Consider the following 15,623-nt stretch of genomic DNA (forward strand, 5'->3'; position numbering starts at 1 on the left):
GTAACTGTAGGCAGATGATTATATCTGAATAAAGTGATCAGTTCTTATAGCAGGCAGACACATCTGCTCTGCACACCCCTTTCTGTAAGTCTTACAATGTTTAAACTTAATTAACATTGTGTTGAAATATCACTATCTGTATGATGCGAGTGACAGTTAAGTCAGCCGGCTGACAGCTCAGCCATACCCTGGATGACGGTATCACTGTAGTGTCATAAATGTAGTGTTTTAAAGTTAGAGTAAAAGTAAACTGGGAACACTCTGGAATTCTGTAAGTGACCTGACTGCTATAAACAGCCATACATATCAAAGGGAAGAGCAGCTGGGGAAAAACAATGTAAGTAGGTCAGCAGACTGTCTATTTCCCTTTTTTGCATTATCTTGGATTCTGGAATCACAGGGTGGCAAGAACATCCCATGGGATTCAATACCTGGCGCAAGTAAAGTACATTGACGGAAAAAAATCTCAACACCAATAAGGTGGTGTGTGAAATAAAGGAAAGGAGGTAGGTGTGTTTCTATCTGTGAAAGATGCTGTCTGTTCAAATGGCGCGCCAGCCACAGGAAAGCGGCGGTAGGGGTGCCACTGGAAGGACGCACATCGTGTCCGCGGTAAACACGTGCTACAACGGTCATGAGCGGCAGAGACTGAACTGGTGATTCGGCGTCAGTCATGAATTCCTTTAAGGTAACAAAGACACCATTATCAACACCTCATTGCGTTTGAAGGGCATTATGTAATAGGGCTAGGAGAAGCTGGTTGTTCCTTCTGTGACACTGTAGAAAGGCTTGGCAGGAATGTAGCAATTGAACGTGAGTACTGGTAACAGTGTTCACGAGAATGTAAGGTCGCTAAAAGACCGGACTTCTGATGGCCACATACCACTGCCGAGAGGGAAGTCCACGTGTTCAGCATATGACCGTGGCTCATCATACTGACTCTGCAGCAGCAATTTGAGCAGCAGTTCGCCACACAGTGACACAAAGAACTGTTACAAATCGCTTCAAGAACAGATCTAGGCCAGATGCCCTGTAGCGTACATTCCCCTGATCTCAAACCGGCACCCATTGTGACTTCAGTGGTGTCAACCAGGAACTTATTGGAGGGCAGGGGGACGGTCTGTTGTGTTTTGTGACGAAGGATGGGTCTGCCTCGGTGCCAGTCACGGCTGTGTGTTGCTTAGAATGATGCCAGTTGAGGGCCTGCTAGCAACCTGTCTGGGTGCTATATACCTACACCTGAAGTTACAGTGTGAAGTGCGATTTCGTACGACAGCAGGAGCATTCCCGTGCTTACAAAACACACACTGGCTGCAAATTTCTACGTCAGTCCCGTGATTCGAACTGTTATTCTATCATTCATGAACAGCATTCCAGGGTGTATTTTCCAGCAGGATAACGCTCGCCCATATATCACTGTTGTAATACAATATGCTCTACAGTGTATCGATACATTGCCTTGGCCTGATCGGTCACCAGGTCCGTCTCCAACCGAGCACAAATGGGACGTCATCGGCCGACAAATCCTGCTTCATGTCCACCCATTTAGCTGAGAGGTTTTTTATCTTTTTTTCTCCTTGTGGGTCGAAACTGCTGATGTCATCGGTCGTTCTTACACACTACTTAATCTAACTTAAACTAACTTACACTAAGGACGACACACACACACACCCATCTCCGACTGAAGACTCGAGCCTCCGACGGGGGAGCCGAGCGGATCGTGACAAGTGGCCTCATATCGCGCGGCTACCCTTCGCGGCAGCTGAGAGGTCAGCAATTACCCACGTTCAGTTCCCGGCGACCTCAGGGATATTCAGCTCTCGGAGACTGGCTGTTGTGTTGTCATCAACATTTCATCGTCATCGACACACAAGTCACAAAACGTGGCGTCAACTGAGAAGGTTTCCAGCTCGGCGCACAAACTGCCCCAGTTGTGGATTTCCAGCCATCAGTGCCATACGATCATTTCATGTCTTTCCACCATCATCCACAACCAGCATTATCCACCCCTGTATTGACCGACCAAGCACAACAAGCATGGAATTCCATTACAGAAACTGACATCCGACACCTAAACAGCACAATACTTGCACGTTTGTACGCTTGCATTCGACAGTCTGGCGATTATACAGGTTATTCATGTGCCAGAATTTGACATTCGCCATGGCTTATCTCGCGCTTACGTTAACCTGTGACCTTCCAATGTTAATCACTTGAATATGTTACTGTGACAAATGAATTCCCAAAATTTATTACTCTACATCAATTACTTTTTAGGGTCCTGATTTTTTATCCGTCAGTGTAATTCCACAGTGACATCACGTGTAAAGACAACTGCCATGCTGAATTCTGCAGCCAGCACAAGTCACTTATTTCCACCAGTCGATCTTTTAATTTCCCACCAATTTATAAACAGTGAAATAGACCTGTGTTAGAGGCGCGAATGACACACCGATGAATTCATCCCTGGTGTCATAAAAGACCTACTACACAATAGAACTGGCTCAGCCGACACGCTAACACTCCGTTTTACTTTTATTGTAGATTCTGAATGAGCCGTGCCGGCTCGTATCAATTTGTCGATCGGGTCGGCATGATGTAATCTTTCGGCTCGGCCGTTTGACGTGGCTTTTGGCCTGGACAGGCGTGGGGACTAGGAAGGGGACAGCCAAAGAGCCGAGAATCGGAGGCGAGCGTGGCTGGGCAGGCCGGGGCACGACGCAGAGCTTGTGGCGTTTGACACGTTTGCAAGACCGAACCTAATTTATAGTCTGAGAACTGGACTCGGCCACATTACCCGAGTCGAGTCGTGCGGCTCTGATTTGGATCTGCAAAAGATTTTATAAAAGATTTGGTGAGGATTGCTCGTCATGTTTTTGGTGCGCATATTATACTGATCCTTGCTTCCGAAGTATCAGCACCATGACTGGAAGCTGTTGTCTTGGCAACCAAGAGGCCCCCTCTATTCAGCGCTGTTTAAGTAAACACGTGTTACTGTATGAGATTTTCACTCTGCAGCGGAGTGTGCGCTGATATGAAACTTCCTGGCAGATTAAAACTGTGTGCCCGAAAGAGACTCGAACTCGGGACCTTTGCCTTTCGCGGGCAAGTGCTCTACCATCTGAGCTACCGAAGCAAGACTCACGCCCGGTACTCACACCTTTACTTCTGCCAGTATCTCGTCTCCTACCTTCCAAACTTTACAGAAGCTCTTCTGCGAACCTTGCAGAACTAGCACTCCTGAAAGAAAGGATCAGAATCTCATTCTGGAAACATCCCCCAGGCTGTGGCTAAGTCATGTCTCCGCTATATCCTTTCTTTCAGGAGTGCTAGTTCTGCAAGGTTCGCAGGAGAGCTTCTGTAAAGTTTGGAAGGTAGGAGACGAGATACTGGCAGAAGTAAAGGTGTGAGTACCGGGCGTGAGTCGTGCTTCGGTAGCTCAGATGGTAGAGCACTTGCCCGCGAAAGGCAAAGGTCCCGAGTTCGAGTCTCTTTCAGGCACACAGTTTTAATCTACCAGGAAGTTTCACGTGTTACTGTGTTTGGTTAAACGTTTATCTGGATTTTGTGAAGTGATACAGTCCGAGTAATCGAGGTGTATTAATTGGTACTATTGCTGTTCGCAGTGACGGACGGCATAAGCCAGTATGGTGAAACTGTGATATTTTTCCTGGTACACTGAGCTGTGAGGACGTTGTTATAGTTGGTTCAAAGCACAGGCTTAACACTGAATCTGTACGTTCTGTGTTATCTAATTGCATTACTTGTTCACTCGTTAACAGTGAAATGGTAGCCTTCCTTGATTGTTTAAGTTTATCAGTATCCTGTTAAGGGGTAATTTAAATGAGCTCCCCAGTTTCAGTGAGCATATGTTAACCTACTAGTGTAGTTTAAATTTCTAAGCTGGCCTGGTATTATGCTATTCGCCCTAGTCCTTTAAGGTTACGTCAAGGGCATTAGTTATTGATTCACCCTTGACTTTTATTTCAATGTTCGTGAAATAGGTTGTGACTTTATACATCGTAGTTATTTTACGTTTGAGGAATTAATGTTTGCCGTTTTCTCCCCCCCCCCCCCCCCCTTTTTCTCTGAAACTGTATAGTAGCACGGGCTCCGAGACCTTTTCTCCCAGTGTGTTACAGTGTACTGTGTACTGTGTACTGTGTGCTCTCCCTGTCCAGCTCGCCCACTTCCTCTGTGCATTCTGGGTCTGGCCGCCTCTGGTCTGGGCTTAGTGACCCCCCCCCCCCCCCCTTCTGCTACTTGAATTTGCCCGGGGCTATGTGACGTCACCTGTTTTGAAAATGTGTCACGAAGGGGTGTATCTGTTGGTATTTTCTTTGATGTTAAAAGAAATTTTTGTGATATCTATTATTGGTTAAACTTTTTCTCATTATTGTAGTCTCCTTTTGGGAGCTTTACTATGTATAGAATTTAATTAACTTGCAAGTCACTTAATGCTTGGTTAAAGATTAATGTTGTTGTTTCAATAGGGCGGTTGCCCATACTTGTAAAGATTTTGAATTTTAAAGATAAAATTTTGTTTGACCAAAGGAAAGTTAGTAAAAGTGTTATTGTTATAAACTGTGAATGTTGCTAATGTGGCCCGGCCCTCCCGCTCGACAGCAATTGCCTGATTAGGGTGGATTAACCACCGCACTGAAGACGGCTATTGTATAACCAAAGCCGGAAATTTTGTTCAAAAGCTTTCCGGTCGGGACACTTAAGTCAACAATTACGTGAATCGTTATGTCCTGGCTGAATCTCATTCCCTGCTGTATTCAGTTTACCCATGCCTTCTTTATTCGGCAGATCGTAAGCTAACAACAGTGTCTCTGATGAATGGGACAGCAGGTTGAGTTACCTGCGAAATGTATGTCCTGAACCAGGTTTCCAGTCCCGACCCCAGCCTTTTGCAGCCAAAGTGCAACGAATTATGTCACGAGAAACTGTAATACGAGTTGCTTTAAAAATTCAACTTCTCAGCTTTTGCCAGCTTCCTACGTAGGACGGCCGAGACTCGTCAACGATACTTTGATTGGCTGGCCAATAACTTCATTACCGGTAGACCACCTAACTCGTTTCACCCATTCACGTTAGTGATACTGTAAACAGTAGAGTTCACAGGTGCGTGGTCATCCATTGTACCCAAGAGTGGACAGGATTCAAAAAGTTCCATTTCTGGTAAAACTGGTTGGTTGCGTCTGAGAATGAGTCCTGCCCCGAGAAAAATATGTTACAGGAAGTACACAACCGTTTGATAGTTATCCAGTCAGCATTTTTTTAAATGTAGGCATATCTCATTAGCTTTTTTACATTAGTAAGAATAATACGGACGCAGAAAACCTACTAAAACAACCACCACATTGATCAGTAGAGCCAACTCTTAACGGACTCAATCAAGATAGTGTTCGTCCTCTTGAATTGCACGTCATTGCGTGAGGGACACTGTTGGAACAGACTATCCTTAACTAGGGCACTCTGTGGCTTTGCTGTGGTACTGCGTTTGTGTAATCATACAAACGCCAAAAAAAGGGTTTGAAGTTTTGTGCGATACGGTTGGTCTCTGTAAGGGTACTAGTTTCGGCATAGCCGTGCTGCCTCTCAACCACTTCCATCTGCTTGGCCGTACACAAACACCAGCTCGGCTTATTCCCGACATGAATACCGGACAACTATGCTGGTTACAGTACGCTCCGTCCATCACATACAGTCAATGACGCAACCTGCAGAACACACGGCACGTGGTCAGAGGAACTGTCATTCGTTGGCGCCATCTACCGTGGCAACGACGTATTTCCATACATGTTCGTAAGACCTATTTCCCTCCGTTTCCAGTCAGGAATCCGTCCATGCAGTTTGTAGAATTTATTAATGTTCGTCCAGTGCGGCGAGTAACACTGACGTTTCTTCACAATCAGTATTACAACAAAATTATAGAAATTCCAATCACATTCACAGAGGCAAATAAATCTTTATGTGATAACTGTCTTGGGGCTCCACAATATGCTATAGTAATTTTGGTATTGTCTTTCAATGGTCTTAGCGATCCCCTACATTAATGGGGAAAGAATGAAGATCGAGCAGTTAATTAATTTTGTGTCAAGTCTGGACAAGTGGATGCGCGATTGTTTGCCGCAGTCTGAGCTTTTTTCAAAAGAAAATCAGTTCAGATGTACCGCTGTCGTAGATGAGCTGGATCCGGGTGCTTCAAATGACATGTCACTGCTTGGGCAGAGTGAATTGCTCGCACAGAAACTCTGAGGCTTTCTTCTTATGTTTGCTAGTATTGTCCAAGCACACCGTAAAAAGTAATGATTGCGAAAACCATTGCCAATTTGAGTGACACATCTGTCGGAACGTCCACTCCCTACCAAAATCCTGAATGCAAAGAATTAAATAACACATCCTAGTTCCACTATAAATTTTGACGTAGTTCTCAGGTTATTGGCTCCTAATTCCATTCCGAATATTCGTAATGGGGTACCACATCCCTTAGACTAGACATGCATTAGCAAATGTATTAGACGAAGAAAAATAAATGCTTTTCTCCTTACAGTAGTTTGAGTAGGCATTGACATGGTCATCATATCAACGTTGACATCCAACAACTGTCCAAATAACAATAATAAGTTAACCTTCCCTTAATACAGAGAATACTGACCACATGTCATCTCTACGGAAAACAACGTGAAGGAAATCAATATTCACTTTCGGTCTGCTGTTGGATGCTTTATACTGCTAAAGCTGTTGTTTCGTGACACGTGAAAACACACATGGACGGACGAGAAGGTACGTCAAGCCTGTGTGTGTCGTGTGTGTCGTGTGTCGTGTGTGTGTGTGTGTGTGTGTGTGTGTGTGTGTGTGTAGACCGTATCGGCGCTCAACGGCGAGGTCAACAGCGGCCTTAAACTCATTAGAACAGACGACTTTGGGTAAAAGATCGAAAATTTTTCACACGCTCATGCACTCGGACTGACCACAAACTCACTCCATCTCACATCCTCTGAAACAACGGAGAAAAAATGAAAGTAGCAATACATAGGAGTAAAACGCAAGCTAAACGAGAAAGGACCTAATAGACTTATTCGGACAGTTCCTCTTGAAAACAAACTGGCAAAATATATGAAAGCTGACTCTGATATATACTTCGGTCTCAGTCCAAAAGAAGTTATGATATGAGTTAGCTGTATCTAATGGGTTAAAAGTACGTGCAAATCGAACTGAAATTCGACTAGCTGAGAATGATTCGTGTTCTGGGCTCTTGAAGAGACAAAGATTTGTCAGTTAGCACCCCTGAAGCTACCAGCTTAGGCCGAACTTCTAGCTTCAATAAAAACAAATCTTGGCGCCTTTTTCGATAACCTGGCTATTGTAATGAAACATTTGAATCATGGACGAAACTAGGATTAGAGCTGGCCAAAAACCAAATCGAATTGTGTCACGAAAGGGGTTTCAAGCAAGTGAGTTGACCACATCTGGAGAACGAGCTGGCCTACTTAGTTTAGGTGCTGCTGTTCGTGCTACTGGGAATTCTAACCTACCATTCTTCATTTTTACCCGGCTGCTCTTCAAAGAATGTTTTATCCGTGATGAATCAGTTGGCTGCTATAGAGAAAGTAACCCATCTGGATGGATGATGGAAGAACATTTCAGCATTTATTTTTAACAGCTTTTTGCTAACGCTAAGCGCTCTAAACACACTCCGTGTCTTTTCTTTGATAATCATGATTCTCATGAGTCGATGAATGTGCTCAAGCATGCAAAAGATTGTTTTATTCTCATTTCCTCTTCATTCTTCCGATCGTTAGATCTGACTGTGAACAGACCACTGAAGTACGTGAACGCTGTAAGTGATTCGTGGGTTAAATCAGCCAGGTTCCACAAGGCAATGTAACAGGTCCAGAAATGGTGACTTCTGCATTTCTTTTTGCTTTTACGCCAACAAATATCTAAACAGGATTCAAGACATGTGGCATTTGTCTCCCCAATACAGATGATTTTAGTGAGCATGAATTTGTTTCGTAACAGATCGACCAAATCCTGACAGGCCTATTGCTCTAAGCGCTGACGCGATAAAAGAAGGAGAGAATCCAATTCCAATATTGGAAATCTCCACGAACCAAATTACTGACATAGGAAAGCCGAGTTCTAGCCTTATTGCAGTGGCTTGGAGAACGTTCCGCCTAGGCCTACTATTGTTTATCCGAAAGTCAGCAGACATTTCCCTAAAGCTGAAAAGAGAAAACAACACTGCAAATAAATGGGCAAATGACAAATATTTTGTCTGTCAGAATTTTCAGACTGGTTTTTCAGATTAACTTTGTAGAGTCCTGACGTGTTTTATTTTAGGGTTGTTATCAAAGCACAACTTTCACCATAGACTATGTTGTACGCATATGTTTCTAGGTCTTAAGTCATTTTTTGCTTGTGAACTTTTTGTGTACAATCATTAGAATTATTTTGTTTGTCTCTATGTTATTACTGTTAAATAGGATAGTTTTATTTTAATCTCGAATGCTGCTTTGATTTTAAGTAATTTGCATGAATACAGGATGACTTTGTTTCTTCAGACACTAGTATTTTTCACGTAATGTTAACACGTGACAAGAAACCCCGATCTGTGTTAAGAACCATCCCAGTCAGTGGAAGGGTAGTCGCAAATATCGCATGATAGAAAAGAGAATACTAATTGTACCAAAATAATTATGAAGGCATAATTTTTTTATAAACATTCTTCAAGATAAAAACTACAAGTTAGTTAAATAAAAGTGGGAATATTAATGTTGGTAACCGCCTAAATAAATCGAAATAAAAAAGTGTGACTACCAGACGTGGCCTATGCTAATGGTTTTTTTTTATTATAGTTCAATACAAAAACAATACAGCGCCATGTTGAATACTACACATCTGTAGTTACCACAGCGCCTCCTTATAACATCCCTCGGCGCCTTGTCGACACTGCCCTCGCAACCGCCACGACAATCACAACTGAGCACCTTCACCAGGCATGCTGCTTTTATTACAGTGACACGATATCACTACAATGACGTCAGACAAGCCCTACGTCAGAACTGTAACATGTCTCATGAATCAAGTTTCATCTAATATTATGCTTTGGTGATGGCTGTTTTGGCCGGCCGCGGTGGTCTAGAGGTTCTAGGCGCTCAGTCCGGAACCGCGCGACTGCTACGGTCGTAGGTTCGAATCCTGCCTCGGGCATGGATGTGTGTGATGTCCTTAGGTTAGATAGGTTTAAGTAGTTCTAAGTTCTATAGGACTGACGACCACAGATGTTAAATCCCATAGTGCTCAGAGCCATTTTTTGATGGCTGTTTGGACAGGTAATTCAGTACGTCCGGCATGACATTGTCGGAGCATCACAAGCTGTCGTTCATGTTCGCATGCAAATCGTGTTTATAGTATATTCACCGAAAAGAACTAAAAGTGGGAGTTGAAGGCTATTATCGTACAAACCGAAAGTCACTAGAAAATGCCAACTTAAAAATGATCTCTCAGACTGTTATTGTGATGTATGTCAAAGGACTCCTTTTTCTCAGAAGATTACGAAACTATAATTGTCTCTAGAAAAAAAAAACAGATTTCGGTGCCCCTTTACTCATACTTTAATGAACTGACAGTGGGTAAAATCAGGTGTCACGATTGAAATACAAGTTTAAAAATTAAGATTAAGAGTGGCCTTATATCAAGCTTTCCTGGATTACTTCCTCGAAATTTCCTCCACGAAATCTATTTTGTCAACGCACATGTGAGGTGATTCTGACATCCATTGTTTGTCAGTAAAACTGTGGATGATTTCTAAGACTGTCGCTTAGGTTAAATCGGATCCCATTTCTACTAATCAGAATTCTATGTTATATTTCACAAAGCAATTTTCGTCTGGAGCATTCGACTAGGGACACACCGAGTGGTTGCAATCGATCTTTGACTTATGAAAAGCGCGCACAGTTCAGTAGAGTTTATCGCAACGTGAATTAGTAAATGGAACGATAATCGCATGGAACGGCGTGAAATAACTTTTGTATGCGTTTAGATATAATTTCCACAAAATATTGGTCGTGTGTTTACAAGAACAATGTGGTGAGTCTCATGAATGTCATCTTACCGACTTCAGTTCCTGCAACGATATGAATGCAACTCGCCTGTGTGAAATACATAAGCTAAAGTTACGTCACTTGTTCAGTATCCGCTTCTGCTGTTTGGGTCTTTTTAACGACGCTGACCGGACAACGAACGTCACTCGGTATATGCGAAAGGAAAAAAAAAAAAAGATAAAGCCTGCCGGCTTACCTCTGTTACCGCAGGCTTAAGCGATAATGCAGAAATCCTCTTGACGAGCGCTTTCTATTATCTTTTGCCCCACTAATCTTCCCTCACAAAGGGCGAAAATAAAATGGAAAGACTGTATAAAGGCGTTCAAGAGAACAAAAGGCGCGGTGAACGCATCAGCGCCCGCGGTCGGGGGTTTCCCGCGGATTGGGGGTAACCGCGGAAACAATGCAGCCAACATGCCGGCGACTTAATCCCGCTCTGGCCGGCAGTGTGGTTAACAGTAACGATCTCGCCCTCACAGAATGCGACCCACCAATTCCGCTTTCCAGCAACTGTCCCTGCCGCTGGAACCGTGCCCAGTACGGAGGTTGCCAAGTTTGTTCTGCTGGAGGAATGGATAGCTGTTTTCAACTGAGTGCTTTTGTGTCTCAGATGCGGCAGAGAACTAGAGACAGAATTCGAGCTATTTAAATTTATCAGGTAGTACTTTGTACAGCGGGAAACTTCACGAGTGACGAATAACTGCATAGCACATCACGTCAATTTCCTGTCATAATCTGTAAAAGGAAGGAAAATTACTGTGAAACGTCCCTTAATCAGAGACACAACACAACTTCTTGTTGGATATGGCTGCACACCGAATTGGTATTGGGGTTTTTAAATGGTTGATACCACGGAAACGTGCACAAAAAGAGTATGGGAACTACTTTAATTTAAAGTGAATTCAATGAAACACAGCTCTTGGACTCCAGTATCGTTGATTCAATAGGTGAATGAGTAAATTAATTGAGTTGCATTTTACGTTTTTTAGTTAGTATCGGACAATATTTATTAGTTGCCTAATGCAAGTTACCGTCACAATCAAAGTCGCACACATGGTAATTACTTCTTCAAACACAAAACTGATTAGACTACTTTCCAAGCTAAAATACCCATTGTCCATGACATATTGATATCGTCTGAATTCGAATAACTGACTTTTCTTTGGGACGAACTATCGCCACATAAAATCAATTTTTTCGTAGTTCTGTTGTTCAACAAGCGACGCCTCTCATTCTGTACTTCTCATTGAATGCCAAGCTGGCTGAGGTCACACAAAATGTTAACGGAACCTGGCCTCAGGTTCTACAATAAAGTGTTCAACGGAAAGTGTAAATACCAGAATTCAGGACGCTGGTCAGGGTATAAAATTTCAACGTGCGCAGGGGTAGTTGAGATTAATAAGCTAGGGCATATGAATGACGTGCCATAATGTATCTCACGGAGAAGTTAAGTTAATTTCAGGTTACATTTATTCATAAACAGGAGCGAACTCCTCAAGATCAGCAAACATTCAATACATACAAAGTCTTATCACTATGATCTCTTAAGGGGTATCTGTTTTCCATGAAGTTAATCGTCAGTATTCAGAGATGATTAGATTAAGCGAAGAACGTGACATGGACACTCAAGGGCTACGAGAATTCACTCAAAGATGACGGGAGGCAAAGATCACCATTACTAGCGCGGTTCGAGCTGTGATAATTGGTTTGTGACTCTCGGTGGAAAGAAATCACGTACCATAATTGGGATTACGACGCTTGAACTGAATCGTGACCATATAACAAATGTCTGGCCTAACTGAATCTAGTTAAACGAAATGAAAATTATTGCTAGCGAGATCCCCGCAAAAATGCTTCCGACAAATAAGTTAACAATTATAGAAGCTTTCTAACACGGAAAAGGTGACTAACTTCCAAACAATATCACATTCCAATTGCACACACCATGACACGTCATACCCAAGAGACCCGTGAACAACGACAGCTACTCTGAATAAAATCCAATATGCCTCAACTCCGTGGACAGAGGCAGAAGAAAAAAACCTGACGGTGAAGAACAGACGGATTGACCCGGTGAGTGAGAAGTGGTATCATGCGTCTCCTCCAGTCAGGAGATAGCAGACACAACGCTTGTTTCCTCTGCTCAGAATTGTCCATCGAGTCCGCAACCAGACTTTGAAGAACCGTTTTCGACCCGTATGGTCCTGAAGGAACCAATCGCGACCCCACGTGTTAAGAAACCGTGAGCACATAAACAGGCGACTAAGCTGTCGCCAAAATGTAGCCTCGAAGACACAGCGGCCACTCCCAGGCCCTTCTGCAAGGTGACAGCGAGACAGTCCAGCTGAATTTACTAACGTCCATCTATTTGAGATGACACTCATACAATCAAGCAGTCATAGTTGCTAGGAAAGGTGGATAAAAGGTGCATGGGATGCTGAATATGTAGCGTAATAACAGTGACAATAAAAATCAATCAGTTCGTTTCCTGGCGCGATCTGTTCCTCCTGGCACGATTATCTTAGAAAATACAGAGAAAAGATACTTACCAGACAGTAATAAGATTACAAAAACACATGAAAGTTGGACTGACTGCTCCTTTCAAACCGAATATATTAGAGACGAATGAAAGTTGCCGGTTCGTACTTAAACTGAAGTGGGTCGTGATGAGATGGATGTACGCGACTTGTGTCACATTAATATACTTGTGTCCACTCCACACTCCTTGCGTCAAAGAAATTGGGAAACACATCAACGTGACTCACCGCCGTGAAGACTGGAGCCAAATACCGGTTGCACGTTGCTTGTTTAAGTTCACTCATACCCTTCCCTAAAGGAATCATTTTCAGTACCCTTGTGCTGCTCACCACGAAAGTGATAGTTAGCCCGTCTGTGTGCTGAGCAGTAGACTTTCTGCCTCATCCTTCTGTCGTTACAAACATGGAAATCAAGCTACCCGAGTCCTGACAATATTCTTCTGAAGGACACGCTTTGTCTAGTAGCGGTCGATCAGATGCTACGCTCGTGGCAGGATTTAGAGCAGTATACTTCCTAATTTCCTACTGTTAACACCGCCATTATCGCATCAAAGCATACAGAGACTTAAAGAATCATATTGAGTTTTTAACCCTTTCACGTTAAACTTTATTTAGCCTATTTGTTTGAAAAATAAAAGTTCGAAACCTGTCTTCCAAAATATTTAAGTTGGTCGATTTTGAATGCCAGTGAAGTGCGACACACGTGACGCCCAAACTAAGTAGATCTGCGTTTTCATTTGCACGTAGGATTTTGCAGAGTTAAATTTATAATTTTAGAATAATTTTATCAGGATGGTGATTATGGAAACAAACAAATCTAGTCTCCTCACAATGAAAAACTTGAAACATCACACAGAAGTTTTCAACATAACATTTGAAGATGGAACGTGTGAATTCCTAAGGGACCAAACTGCTGAGATCATTGGTCATTTGAAGATGACCTTGACATATCACACACTAAAGTTTTCTGCATTCTATGAAGTTTTGTGGGCGATATATATCCCTCTACATACAAATTATTTGCATCTGAGAAGGATGACTGAGGCGAGCAGTACTGTTTCAAAAAATTGTTCAAATGTGTGTGAATGCTTACGGGACTTAACAAGCTAAGGTCATCAGTCCCTAAGCTTACACACTACTTAACCTAAATTATCCTAAGGACAAACACACACACACACACCCATGCCCGAAAGAGGACTCGAACCTCCGCCGGGACCAGCCGCACCTTAGCGCCTTAGAGTACTGTTTCAAAACAATGTCTATGATACATAACAAAACACATTTAGTTACTTCAGTCATTTTTTGCAATGGAGAAGAGGTGATTTAATCTGACTTTCGTGAAACATACACAATATAAACACTCGCCAACCTTCTTGATCGCTTACAGCCTTCTATATATCTACCTCAGAGTCTATGGTATTTTTCTTCACGCTTGAAAAGCATCTCACTGCATGCTAGTACTGGACACACATGAGCTATAGTTATGCCAGCGCTCGAAACTTCTTATTAATTTAGTGGGACATAGATGTGCCATCAACTACAAAGGGATAGTCATTGTTTCACCCTGCTCAGCAGGTGATGCCAAATGTGGACAGAGTGCAGGGGCATCGAGGGAGCCAACTGCTGGAGCCACTGGGGTTAACAAGCTGAGCGACTGGGCTGAGCATGGTCAGTCTTGCTTGGAGGATCTGAAATTGCAGACTTTTGGGGGAAAAGACGATGTTCTAATTATTGAGACAGTGAATGACTTTTTGTCTCCAGTGGCGGCTGTCAGCTAAGGATGTGGACAGATACTGCCGCCGATGGCATGGGTCTGGCCAGAGGGCATTGCCTGATGCCAGAAAAGCCTCTGCTTGGAGTTGACTGGCAGTGACGACGCTTTGTGAGTCTGACTTGCATGTAGGACTCCCCAACTGAGACTCCTTTATTGGCAGGTCTTTGGTTGTCTGTGAATTACATGAACGTAGCTGGTACATAACTGAAGGGAATTTTATCCATAATGGTCTGGATGAAATTGAGCTCTGTGAATGTTCTTTTATAATGTGTAGAATATGCTACCAGTCATAACAGAAAGGGATTTTATTTAATGCACTAGATTTTTACATCCATTTTCCTACAATGACCAACTTCAAATGCCCTGCATGATATCTGGTGAATGACTGTCCATGCATTGATAGCAGATATATTCTTACTGCTATACATGTAGTGTCTGTCCTTTTGGACATCTACAAAAGAACAGATACTATGCTATAATAGTAATATCTACTCGTTGACAACATTTCATGACATCCTGTGTGCTTGCATCCTAGGTCTTACCATTTCTGGGAGATGCTATGAGCGATGGACTGGAGGGTGTTACGGAAGTAGTGTGGCACAGTTTTTTAATTTGCTTTGGGTGGAAAGTGCGCTCAGAAAGTTGCGGCAGTTCAGCTGTCCACTCAGTTAAAGCAGAATATACAGGTTAGAGTCCCACTCTGGAACAAATTTTCACTGGTCACTGAATAGTTTCAGTGTACTGACGCATCTAATGTGAGTAGTTTCCTTTCTATATGCATGTACATTTGCTCAAAATATGACATGCCAAATGGGTTATGATTCTGTTATGAAAAAAGTAAATGTGTTACAAATTAAACCAAACTTCATATGCACACAGTAGAGGAACTCTGAAGAAGGCCTTTGGCAGCTGTCAGGTGAGTTTATGTGTGTGTGTGTGTGTGTGTGTGTGTGTGTGTGTGTGTGTGTGTGTGTGCGCGCGCCTTTGGAGCTTATTGGCGCTCAATGGCGAGGTTATCAGCGCCCTCCACTCATTAAAACAAAAAATCTCTAAAGCGGTTGCACACAATGAAGAGGATATCTAAAACGGACCACATTGACTCACCTCCATCTCCCTCATCTTGAGCCACACAACCACTGTCTCTCACACGCATAGAGACAACTGAGAAAGAGTGGGGTGTGCGATGAAAAACCATAA

The sequence above is a fragment of the Schistocerca gregaria genome, chromosome 8 (assembly GCF_023897955.1).
Source record: "Schistocerca gregaria isolate iqSchGreg1 chromosome 8, iqSchGreg1.2, whole genome shotgun sequence".
Taxonomy (NCBI): Eukaryota; Metazoa; Arthropoda; class Insecta; order Orthoptera; family Acrididae; genus Schistocerca; species Schistocerca gregaria.